This window comes from Notamacropus eugenii, chromosome 6 (genome assembly GCF_028372415.1).
Source record: "Notamacropus eugenii isolate mMacEug1 chromosome 6, mMacEug1.pri_v2, whole genome shotgun sequence".
Lineage (NCBI taxonomy): Eukaryota > Metazoa > Chordata > Mammalia > Diprotodontia > Macropodidae > Notamacropus > Notamacropus eugenii.
The window spans coordinates 241257683-241271465 of record NC_092877.1 but is presented as its reverse complement, the minus strand read 5'-3'; the positions used below and the strand labels follow the sequence as shown (position 1 = coordinate 241271465).

General features: G+C 34.3%; 1 pseudogene; it reads left to right on the top strand.

The window, feature by feature from the left end:
- The first annotated feature begins 3746 nt into the window (after nt 1-3746).
- LOC140512287 (NEDD4-binding protein 2-like 2 pseudogene) lies at nt 3747-5654 on the top strand (annotated as a pseudogene).
- Nucleotides 5655-13783: the final 8129 nt, after the last annotated feature.

Sequence of the window (13783 nt, the reverse complement as noted above, 5' to 3'; positions counted from 1 at the left end):
AATGCGTCAGTGCATTTCCAGGCAGACATACACCTTCCAGCAGTCAAAACTCCCCATATTTCAGCATAGCCCTGGTGAATAGGCACAATAAAGAAGTCAAACCCTTGCCCTCAGCCCAATAACTTCAGTGTATCCCTCAAGAAACAACAGCAACAACAACAAAAATACCACCAGCTTCAGCACATAACAGCCACCATCACTGGGACCACAACTGAACACCAGGTAAGTTGCCAGACCCCTTACAGCATCCAGCTGCCAGAACTTGAGGCCCCAGCAAACAAAGCCAGTGAGCAGGCCCCTAGTCCCTAGCACAAGAAGCTTAGGGCAGTGCCTCCTGAAAACCAGCAGGAGAGCTCAACCTGAAAAGGCATGAAATAGGAAAACATCATGAACAAAAAACAGAAACAGTCACTGATCATAGAATCATTCTATGGTGAAAATGGAAAACAATGAGATACAAACTAGGCATTGATAAACATGTCACAACGTATAGCAAGATTAGCTCAAAATGGATGTGTGATTTAGAGAGCATAAGAAAATTAGAAGAGTAAGGAAGAGTCTCCTTGTCAAATCTACAGAGAGATAAAAATTTCATGAACAAGAAAGAGATAGAGAGCATCACAAAATGTAAAAGTATATCCATATCCAGATAAAGAACTAATGAATTTAATGCATATCAAAGCATTTTTCACTTACTGTATTCTTTCTTGTGTTTCTTCTTTTGTATGTTTCTTCTTTCACATCTGTGACAACTATGGAAATATCTTTTTGCATGATACCACATGTATAAACTATATCAGCCTTCATAATGTTTTCAGAAAAGGGAAAGAAAGGGGGGAGCAAGAGACTGAAGAATTTGCAACCCAAAATGTTTTAAAAATGATGACTGAAAATTTTCTTCTCATGTAACTGAGGAAAAAGAAAATACTATTTAAAAACAAGAAATCATTTGTTCCTAAGTTCTCATTGTAGAGATTTATTATAGTTTTATTATAGAATTAGACTCCTTATGATCTCGCAGAAAATATGCTCTACTGTTATGTCTTAAGAAACTTGGAAGGACAGATTTTGACTTTAGTGGAGGACTAGTGATTAATATTAGAGAAATCATTAATGCAATTAATCTGTTAGTGCTTTTAATAAACATCAATCAACAATAATCAATGAAAATTAGAGGAACATTAAAAAGAAAAGTTAAGGAGATTCCTAATTTTTTTTTTTTATTTTTAGATTGCATTTGACATTCAAAGCAATGCAAAATTTCTACTGAGCTTCCTGCAATTTGTCCATCCATTATACCATAAGGATTGTAAGGGTCTCTCTATATATGCATAAGCATGATTAGCTTTTTCCCCAGTGTTAATTGTCCATTTCAGTAAAAATGTTGAAACATATAATATATCTTGAATATAGACATACTAGTTTAATGAAAAAGTAAAATCCAAAGGGAAACATGAGAATAAATTCATACACTTTTAAAATATTTGGCAAAAAATAATGAAGATTTTTGTTCCTACTGCAAGTCCCAAGATAGGTATGTGAGCTACAAAGACAGGAAGAATATTTAGTAGAATAACTTAAAATTGGTAGGCAATTAAGAATATTTATTAGTAGACTAATTTCTTCTTGATTCGTGATAAAATGTTCATTTTTCGTTGCTCACACCAAACTGTGAACGGCATTGTAGAATGGAACAAGCAGTGTAATTGCAGTCAAAATAGCTCAGTCCTACCCTTGTCTCAGATACCTACTCGTTCTGCGATGTTGGGTTAGTGACTTAACTTATCTGTAAAATGGAAATAAGGCTAATTATTGTAACAGAATTTTTCAGGAAATGAAAAATGCAAATGAAAAAGTATAAAAAATATAAATATTAACCATAGTAGTTATGGGAGTTTAGTCTTGATTATGGTGATGATCTTGACTTTCCCCTCTTTGAAAGAGTAAGATTGCATGACTAAAATACCTTTTTTTAAGAAAAAAAATATGACAAGGTATTAAGTTTATAAAAAGGAGAGAGAATTCTAACTGATTAGAAGTAGGATAAATTGAAAAGAATTTCAGAATAAGTAAGCTAAATTTGAGGTTTGTAGTCCGTCAGTAAAGAGATTAGTACCTGTGACATAGCTAAAAGTAAATAAATAGATACAGGTAAATGATGTACTTTGAAAACAAATGAAGGAGGTGCTACTGGGTGGGAGAAGTCATGGATAATTCAATAAAAAGTGCCTAGGGAGTTAAGTTGATTACTGTATCTTCATGAATGATACATCTGCACACACAAAACAAAATTTAAATGTGAGAACACAGGATATATCATTATGTTTGATTACATTTGTCCTTAATTGTTCATACACAAGCATAATTATGAAGAGAGATCACTGTAAAGCTTGATATACTTTTAGAATTTATTCTTTAACAATTTTATAGCCAATTGATATTTGCCCTCAATGACATATTAATGTAAACAAAATAAAATTGTACAGAAAAGAAAACATGCAAATGATACCATTTGTTAACTCAAAAGGTGAGTATAATGTAACTTTGTAGAGATCCTCACATATAACCAAATAAAGCAATTCTTCTAAAAACCAATATGAGTATCAGGGTTGCAGAGTCTAAGAGAACATAGAGATAAAAACTAAAATCAATCCTATTCCAAATACAATCCTTATATCTGGCAAATAAATGTGGTTTCTTTGAAAACAGAAGACATAAAACTATGGTTTTATATAAGTATGGCAATAAATGATTATCCATTAATAGATTATTTCATAGGGCTCTAAAGAAAACTTTTATGAGATGGAATGAATTTCCTCAAGTTATACAGCATGTCACTAATGTATCATTTATCAGCTAATATAAGCCAAATATTTAAATAAATTTTAATAGTGGTCACAAATATATAATAAGGAAAATAAATTTACTGGAGAATACTAATCATGTGTTCTAAAAACTAATATAAATTCCTTTTAGGTTGGTCCATTTGTCCATTTGTGTAATCCATACTGTTCCATACTGCTATTCTTATATGTGTCTTCAATGTACCAGATACTCAGTAAAAGATCTATGATTCATTCTTGAGGTTTTATTCTAAGTCTTCACTGATGGACAAATTATTTTAATCACATTCCATAATCACAAATATACCTCAAGATTATTTCACTGTCTCTTTCCTTATCTTCCTACATAACATCTCATCTTTTCACCTTCGTACTTTTCAGGATTAAAACACACACATAAACATGCACACACAAAGAGGTCTGTATGTATGCATGCATACTTATGTGTGTATATTGTGCATGTATGTACACACACATGTGTACACCTGTAGATTGTGTATATTTATGCATATATGTATGTCTATACAGACACATACTTATGCATACAAATACATATGTATACATGTATACATGCATATACTACTTGTTGTTGTTGCCTGTCCTTCATTGTCAAAGAGGACTATGATATCAGGAAGGTGATGCCATGGCAAGCAAGTGCATTGTATCTAGGGGAGGGACGACTATGCAAAGTCACCAGTCTCATTTTGCCCCCTGCAATCATCTGGGTCTAATGACTAGAGATAAATCAGGAAAACTGGAGATGGCCCAGGATGCATTGGAGCACCTTCACCTTTTTCAAACGCAGATGTTTAACAGGTCTCGATTTGACTGAGGCACCACCCATTCAGGATAAGACATAATTAACAAGTGATGCAACGAATAGCTTTAAAAAATATATCTGGAATGGCGGTGCTGCCAGCTGTGGATGGAGCCCCAGGGGCTCATCCAAGGCCACCAGCCCCGAGAGCCGAGACCTCCCAGGCTTGCTTTTCTCCTTTCTCACAGATGCTTTATTGTGAAAATCAAGGTAATTCTTTGGGACATGGTTAAAAAAAAGAAAACTTAATAAGTGAAGCATGTAATAAAAACTGAAATCAACAGAAGAAGCATATATAGCCATGATGGTGGTGACCATTTTCACACATACTAAGAGAAAACAGAGCACCTGAATACCTTTATCCGTCTTTGATGACAAGGAAAATGGAAAAATTCAGGAGAGCAAGACTGAAACTACAATGTTGTTGAAACATTTGAGGGATGCAATCTCTTATAACAGGCCAGATATTACTGAATCATTTCCTTCAGAAAGCTTACAGCATACAAATCCTACAGTAATATCCATGAACATCAGTGAAGTATCTAGAAATGACTGTACTTATGTCTCTGGAAATATTAATGAAATTAGAATGGAAAGCGATCACAAGATAACTATCCCAGTCAGTTCAGAGGAAGTGGAATATAGCACAAGCAAAGTATTCATAGGACCTATTTACAAAAGTTCTGAGAAAAATAAATGAGACAAAAGAAAATATCATGCAAAAAAGGTCACTGGTAGAGTGGAAAACAAACAGAATCCTTCTAATAAAATGGATATAGACAACGAGTTGTCTCAGTTTTAGAAAGAAATTCAGGAGCTTGAGAGTGAAAAAGAAGATTTCGAAGACAATTGTCAGGATTTTAAATCCCCTCAGGAACAATTTAGCTTATATTATCAAGGTCATTACAATGACAATGTAAAATCTGATGAAGAAAAGAAAGATCCTTGGTTTAGTACTATATATTCACCCCCTGGTGATGAGCAATATTTTAGTAATGAGCCAGTTGGTTGGAACACTGAATATTCAGTTAATGGACAAGTGAAACCTACATTTTTTTTTGCAAGGAAGTTCCTTCTTTTAGGCCTGAATGGCAACCAGTGGGATGCGCTTTAGTACCTCATGGCCTTTTTCCTTCTGAGTTCAGTTATCATTTAAATGTTCAGAGATTTACTCTCTCTCCATCTCTATCACCAAATGTTTTCCGAGCTCAAGATGTTAAATTATGTGAAATATACAATGGATATAATGTAAACAGTGGCAGCACAAATTGGAATTACGCAACATTTGATCAGACTAACAGATATTCTGATTGTGATGGGAGGAACAGCATCATACAGGCTTCTAGAAATGGCCACAATGAACAACATGAAGAACAAAGTAGTGGTGGGAAGACCCTTCTTTATTCCAGATGGAGAAAACAAAGAGGCTTATAAACCTATAGTTCCAAGAGGAAAAGCTTATGAGGCTTCTTATCCTTTTAAGAGGTCTGCTTGGTTCAGGGAAAACGACATTGTCTCGTGTTCTGCCTGGTCAGAATCGTGGTGGAATTGTCTTCAGCACTGATGATTATTTTTGGCATTGAAATGGGAATACATATAACGTTAGATAAGTTGGTGATGCCAATGACTGGAATCAGAGCAGAGCAAAGAAAGCTATTAATGAGGGAAGATGTCTAGTTATAATAGACAACACTAGTACCCAAGCTTGGGAAATGAAACCTTATGTGGAAATGGCTATAGGCAAAGGATATCAAGTAGAGTTCCAAGAAACTGAAATATGGTGGAAATTTGATCCTGATGAATTAGAAAAGAGGAATAAACATGGGGTGTCTCATGAAAAGACTGCACTGATGTTTGATCATTATGAATATAAAATGTCCATCTCTGTTATAATGAATTCAGTGGAACCTCCACATAGAAGGTCTGAGATACTTCAAACACAGAATTGGGGAGGCTGTGTACACTCGGGGAATGACTTTGATGTTGCAAAATAACTAATGTTCAGTCTGCTTTCACCTAAAATGTGCTTCTGGCTTACCCTTAAAAAAACAAGCATTGAGACTTTCTGGAGGTTTTTAAATAGGGTCAAGTCTAATAAAAAAGAACCATCATTACCTCACAGAATTAGTTTCCAGAAAATTGTTTGTTTGTGTATCATGTTTTGATTTGTTATATCATTTCTTCCTTTTATTTTATTTCAAGTACATAGCATGACAAGAGTAAAGGTACTCGATAGGAAAGTATATGTAGAATCTGTACAGAATTGCAGGCTGTTGTAGGGAGGGAGGGGGGTAGTGGAAGGATAAAATCTTAATTTTATGGCAGTGATTGTAAAACATTAAAAAAATACAATGAAATTTTAAAAAATGTAAATGAAAAATAGTATATAAATTGCAACACAAAAAAGTAGATCCAGAAGGGGAAAACCCTCAGTGTTACTGGGCAAAACAGAAACAGTTCTTATTTACATTCATTCTGGGTCAATCAAAGTCCAAACAATTACCTAGTAGGGAATGGTCTGCGACCAGAGTGACTTATGTTTAAAACTGGTCTTTAAGAGAAACAGCAAAACAATAAATTAACATTTCCTTTGAGCACAGCAGAGAACGTGTGATGTCCCATGTGGAGAGAGTAAAAAGAGGGGAAGACAGAAAGGAACGAAGGAAGGAAGGAAGGAAGGAAGGAAGGAAGGAAGGAAGGAAGAGAAAATTATGATGCCCACCTGGAAGTTTGGTCCCTAATTGGCAGCTCCTTTTGTACTCACAGAGATTGTTGTTTGTCTTCGATGATATCAGAGAGGTGATGTAATGACAGGCAAGTGAATTGGATTTAAGTTTAGTGAGGCCTATGCAAAATCACCAGCCTCATTTTCTCCTCTGAAGCTATGGGAGTCCAGTGGCCAGATAAGGACCATTATAACTGGAGATGATTCAGGATTGAAAGGGAAAAATTGTTCTTTTAACGCTTAGGACTTTTATACATATATGTATGCTTGTATGTATACATATGTTTATCCATACATGCACATGTGTACACATACATATAAATATATATGCACACAGATATATATGTGTGTGTGTGTGTGTATGTATTGTTCAGGTATAGATATAAAGATGGGTAGATAGATGGACAGACAGACAGATAGATAGATAGATAGATGATAGATAGATAGATAGATAGATAGATAGATAGATAGATAGATAGATAGATATACAGCAATAATCTCCCCTGAGTCCTAACCTCACATTGCTGGTTTCTCTGTAGTACATTTCAAATGTACTACATCTCCTGACCAAGAAACATTCTTCAACCACTTGTTTAAAGTTGAAACCCTCTGAAAGAGGAATGCATGTATGGATAAATAACTACATGTAGAATACACACATGCATATATGTGTGCACTTTATAGTCTTGAATATGTGTGTGAGTGTGTATATATGTATACACATACATATGTGTATGTCTCATGTGACAGATATAGTTACATGCTGTATATATAAATAAATAAAAATTGAAAAAAAAATGAAGGAAGAACGAGCAAAGGATCGTCAAAGAAATACTCAAACAGGAAAAACCAAGAAAACAGCATGACAAAAGGCTGTTATACAGAGAACATGAAAGAAGAAAATGTGATCAACACTAATATAGAATCACAATCAATGGGGAAGGTAAGATCAAGTTGAGGTTTTTTGAGATTGAGGAGACTTGGGCACATTTATTGGCACTGGATGTAATGCCACTGTAAAACTCTTGTCTCCAAACCCATGATTATTTTTAAAGGGCTTTGGATTTTCATAGGAATTCCCTTCAACTTTTAGTTCTTCCTACCCTTGCTTAGCTTTTGAAATCTGATGAGTTCATGGGTCAATATGTTAAAGCCCTAATACACACACACACACACACACACACACACACACACACACACGTACACACACAAACTGTGCTGCCAAGATATTGTCTCTCTGCTGCATGTGTGGGATTGGCCATGAAAGTCCCTCATATCCATTTAGAATATGGAGCTACAGTGATACTGTAAGAAGCAGTTTTCCTGAGTTCTGTTGTACAGAATGAAATGTTTGCTTTTTTTCTGGGGGTAGTGTTTACATTGACTTAATAAACTGTACTGTATGGCAAAAAAAAAAAAAAAATTGAGTTCCAGATTGTCCCTTCATCCCTCTCCACGCAGCTTCATTGAGAGCACAAGTAATTTAATATAGGTTACACATGTGTAGTCATGCAAAACCACTTCCACAATAGTCATCTTGTGAAAAATTATATCTCTCTCTATCCTTTCCCACGTTCCCATTTATTCTATTCTATTCTTTTATCCTGCCCTTCAAAAGTGTTTGTTTCTGATTACCCACTATACAAATCTGCCCTCCCTTCTATTATCCCCTCCTTCTCTTATCCCCTTTCCCTATACTTTTCCACAGGGTAAGATAAATTTCCATACACAGTTGAGTGTGTATATTATTCCCTCCTTAAGACAAAAAGAATGAGAGTAAGCTTCACTCATTCTCTCTCACCTACCTCCTTTTCCCTTCCACTGTAAAAACTTTTTTCTTGCCTCTTTTATGTGAGATAAAGTACCCCTTCTGCCTCTCCTTTCTTCTTCCCAGTACATTTCTTTCTCTCATCCCTTAATTTTATTTTTTTGCATATCAACCATTCATATTCAACTCACTCTATGTCCTCTGTTTATATATACATATATATACATATACATACATACATACATATATATATATACACATATATATATATGTATATATATATATGTGTGTGTTCTCTCCAACTACCTTAATTACAAGAAAAGTCTCATGAGTGACAAATATCATATTTCTATGTAGGAATGTAAGCAGGTCAACTTTCATAAATATGTTATGATTTCTCTTTCATATTTATACATTCACATTTCTCTTGAATCTTGTATTTGAAAGTCAGTTGTTTTTTTTTTTTTGTCTGGGTGACTCTGGAATCCCAAGAATGAATTAAATTCCTCTTTGTCACTGAATATCAATTTCTCCCCTCATTGATTACACTCAGTTTTGCTGGGTAGGTGATTTTTGGTTTTAATCCTAGCTTCTTGGCCACAGGAATACAATATTCCAACTTATCAGATCCCTTAATGTAGAAGCTGATAAATCTTGTGTTATCCAGATTGATTTTCCACAATATTTGTATTGTTTCTGGCTGCTTGTAATATTTTCTCCTTGAACTGGGGGCCCTGGAGTTTGGCTACAATATTCCTAGTTTTCCTTTTGGTATTTCTTTCAGAAAGTCATTGGTGGATTCTTTCAATATCCATTTTATCCTTTAGTTCTAGAATATCAGGGTAATTTTCCTTAATAATTTCTTGAAAGATGATGTTTAAGTTCTTTTTTTGATGATGGTTTTCAGGTAGAACAATAATTTTTAAATTATCTCTCTTGCATCACTTTTCCAAGTCAGTTGTTTTTCCAATAAAGTACCTAACATTTTCTTTTATTTTTTCATTCTTTTGATTTTATTTTCTAATTTCTTAATTTCTCATAGACATTAGCTTTTGTTTGCTTCATTCTAATTTTTAAGGAATTATTTTCTTTAGTAAGCTCTTTTTACCTCCTTTTCTTTTTTGATGATTGTGCTTTTTAAGCTGTCCTTGTCCTCATTAGCTTTCTGATCCCCTTTTTGCCATAAATCTAGTCTATTTTTAACGTCTTGTTTTCTTGTGTATCTATTTGGGTCTCCTTTTGCACACTGTTGATGCATTTTTCTTGATTTTCTTGCATCACTCTCATTTCTTCTCTCAATTTTTCATCTAATTCTCTTACTTGATTTTCAAATTCATTTTTGAGCTCTTTCTTGGCCTGGGACTAATTTATATTTTTTGTTGGAGGTATAGGATGTAAGAGTTTTGAGTGTGTTGCCTTCTTCTCATGGTATGTTTTGATCATCTTTGTCACCAAAGTAAAATTCTATAGTTTGAGTTTCCCCCCAGACTCACACTGTTTGCTCATTTTCCCAGAGAGTAAAAGAATTAAAATTAAAATTCAAGTAGAATTTTAACACCTTCTTATAGTTGGACTGTTTTCAGTGTGGAGGGTGTACAGTCACAAGCTTCAGTGTTTTGTGCAGCTGTTTTCAGTTATACTTCTAGGACTTAGAAGATTTCAATTCTTCCAAGGTAATATGGTTTCAGAAGACATGTTTACTCCTCTCTTGGGCTTGACTCTGAGTACTGACTGACCATAAGTATTTTTTTCTGCCCTGGAGGGGGAGGGTTCCTTCTCCACTGCTGCCACAAAACTTTGCTATGCCAGTTATCCTACTTGCTACAGGACTACCACTAAGGACTGGAACTCAGATCCAAGCGTGAAAAATGCAATACAATCCTGCCTTAGTACCATCAAAGAGATTACCTTCTTCTGAGATGCAGTTTGATTTCCTTACCATCTGTGAGTTGAGATCTCTGAAAGCAACCACTATGAATACTACCACTACTGCTACCACCAACACCCCAGGGCTGTGCTTGTGCCAAAGCATGTCGGCCTCCTCTCTCACTCATGTGCAACAGACCTTTTCAACGGACCTTCTAAGTTGTCTTTGGCATTTGCCGTTTGAAAAGTCTGAAAATCAACTCACCTTTCTATGATACAGTCCTCTTAGGCCTTTTCCAGGTTTTCTGGAGGCCAGGTCTGTGCTGCTGTGGCACATGATGGATTGCTCCTCTTTCAGCCTGGTGCAACAGATCTTTACTGTTGAGCATCTAGGTTGTCCATTTGTTTCACTCCGTCTTTTTGTGGGTTCTGCTGCTATATAATTTGTTTATAGTCATGTTTACAAGTATTTTGAGGGGTTTCAAGGACAGCTCAAGTGAGTCCCTGCTTTTTCTCTGCCATCTTGGCTCTTCATCAGCCTCAAAACCCCCTTGAAGTATTTTAAAAGAGGAAATAGATAACTGGATTTTAAAGTGTGCAAGTCATATGATTAGATCAAGGAATAAATGAGACATATCATATCTGTTCCATTAGAACCCTTTCATCAACAAAATTAGAGGGAAATTTGATGATATTAGGTGCATGCCTTGTGTATGATTTGTAACAGGATGTTCAAAAGAATTGTGTAAGATATGATCATATGAATAGCTTGAAATTTCAGTGGTTATTTGGAAAATCCACGTGGATAAAATATCCAACTCATTGATATTAAACACAGAGCCAAAAATGGCATAGTAGGCTGCCTAAATAATTACTATTAAAACTACTGGAAGAAATACAGCATTGAGTGAATTTCTCAGAGTAATATTTAACTTTGAATTTTCAGTAGCACAATACCAATATTCACAAAAGAGTCTCCACTTCATCTGTTTTCTGTTTCTCCCTCTTGCCTCACTGTAGAGATAATTTGATCTGCAGAAAAATCATAAAATGTTTTGGAATACTAGATGACCCAAATCAATATCACATAAATTATGATGTCCTTAAAAATGCACAATTTCTGATAAATCAGCTGCCAAATGGGCTTTTCTTTATTTCCAATGTAACTTTATACACAAATATGTTAAACTGACATGTGCATTTTATCTCATGTGTGATTTATCTTTTCATAAGTTATCTTCTGAATATAACTAACTTCTTAATGGGTACACAAAACCATGAATAAAAAAAGCACTGGTTTAGTCATTTATGTAGAAAATACACTAATCTCATGCTACTGTTCTCTTTCCTGTTAAGAGGAATGGCAGTCTTAGCATTCCCAAATTATGGGATAAGTGACATTTAGAAAGGAAGTTTATCAGAATCTGACTATTAACCATCTGCCAATTTACAGAAAACAGAACAACAAATAAAGCCATATGCTGTGCTTCACTCTGCATAAGAATCTAAAGCAGATATTATAATTACCAAATGACCTTTGGGAAAAAATAATACACATTATCATATAGCATAACATACCATGACAAGACATGACATAAGATAACATAAGGCAATCTAATATAAAATAATATATGCATACACACATAAACATACACATGAATATACATACAAACGCACATGCATGTATATCTATATCTATATTTATGCCTTTATCTAGATAAAGTGGGGGGTAAGGAATTTGTTTAGTTTCCTTTTTGATGTAGAATATATTATATTTTGGCTACTAAGTTGAAAGCTTTAATTTATTTTTTTAAGCATGTTTTGCAAGAAGGATCAGAACAACAGGGAAAAATGATGAAAGAAAAGATAAAAGAGTAAACTGTATGTTTCAATTTGCATTCAGACTCCATAGTTCTTTCTCTGCATGTATATAGAATTTTCCATCATGAGTCTTGTGAAAGTGTTTTAGATCATTTTATGTACTGCTGAAAAGAGCTAACTCTATCAAAGTGTGTGATTCTACGGTGCTACTGTTACTTTGTACCATGTTCTCCTGATTCTGTTCACTTCATTTACCTTCAATTCCTGGGAGTATTTACAATTTTTTTCATAAATCAGGCTAGGTTAGTCATCATTTTTTAATAGCACAATACTATTCAATTAAATTCATATAGCACAGCTTGTTCAGTAATTCCCCAAAGAGTAGGCATCCCCTCAGTTTCCAATATTATGCCCCAACAAAAGGGTCGCCACAAATCATTCTATAGGCCTATAAGCATAATTCCAAATGGTGTCCACGATGGTTGGATCATTTCAAAACTCCACCAACAACACATTACTGTTCCAATTTTCACATAGCATCTCCACCATTTATGATTTTCCTTTTGGTCACATGAGAAAATCTGATAGATACGGTGTGATTGTGTTTTAATTTGCATTTCTCTAAAGCAATTTCTAATTACTCAGCAGTTTTAATTTGCATTTCTCTAATAAATGGTGATTTAGAGAATGTTTTCATATGAGTATACATAATTTCAATTCCTTCGTCTGAAAATTACCTGTTCATATTGTTTGACCATGCAGTATTTGAGGAATGACTTATAAAGTCATTTTCATAAAGTATTCTTATAATGATGACTCCGTTCTCTATGTATTTTAGAAATGAGCCCTGTATCAAAGACTCTGGTTGTAATAATCATTTTTTAACTTTCTACTTCCCTTCTAATCTTGCTTGCACTGGCTTTATTTTCGCAAAATCTTTTTCATTTCATGTAATCAAATTTATCTATTTTACATGTCATTGTTCTCTCATTTCATCCATTCTTAACCTGTCATTCTTGACAGGTAAACTATTCCTTGATCTTCTAATATGCTCATGGTATCGCCCTTTATGTATAAATCAGTACCAATTTTGACTCTATCTTGGTATACATTTTAAGATGTTGCTCTATGTTTAGTTTCTGCCATATTCTTTTCCAGTTTTCCCAGCAGCTTTTGTTGAATAGTGCATTCTTCTCCCAGAAGCTGGAGTGTTTGGATTTATTAAATTGCAAATTACAAGAGTCATTGACTACTCTGCCTTGCATACATAACCTATTCCACTGATCCACTATAATATTTCTTAGCCAATAACAAATAGTTTTGACAATTATTGCTTTGTAATAGAGTTTCAGATCTGGTACAGCTAGACTACCTTCCCTTGACTTTTCTTTCATTAATTTCCTTGATATTTTAGGCCTTTTGGTCTTCCAAATGAATTTTACTATTTTTTCTTGGTTGTTAAAATGTTTGGTTGTTTGGTATGACACTAAATAAGTAAATTAATTCAGGTAGCAGTGTCATTTTTGTTACATTTTCTTTGTCTATCCATAGGGCACCGACAATTTTCTAATGATTTAGATCAGACCTGATTGATGTGAATAGAATTTTATAATTGTGTTCATATAATTCCTGGGTTTGTGATGATAGGTAGAGGCTCAAATATTTTGCTAAAGAGTTTGATTTTTTCTAATACTTTTCAAACTGTTTTTTAGGACTATGGTACAACACCATATTATCTGCAAAAAAGTTGTGATTTTGTTTTCTCATTATCTATTCTAATTCCTTCAATTTATTTTCTTTCTCTTATTTTTAACCCTAATATTTCTAATACAATATTGAATAACAGTGGTGATAATCAGCATCTGTGATTCACCCTTTTCCTTTTGAGAATGCTTCTCGCTTACCCCATTTTGCTTAATACTTGATGATAGTTTGAAATTGAT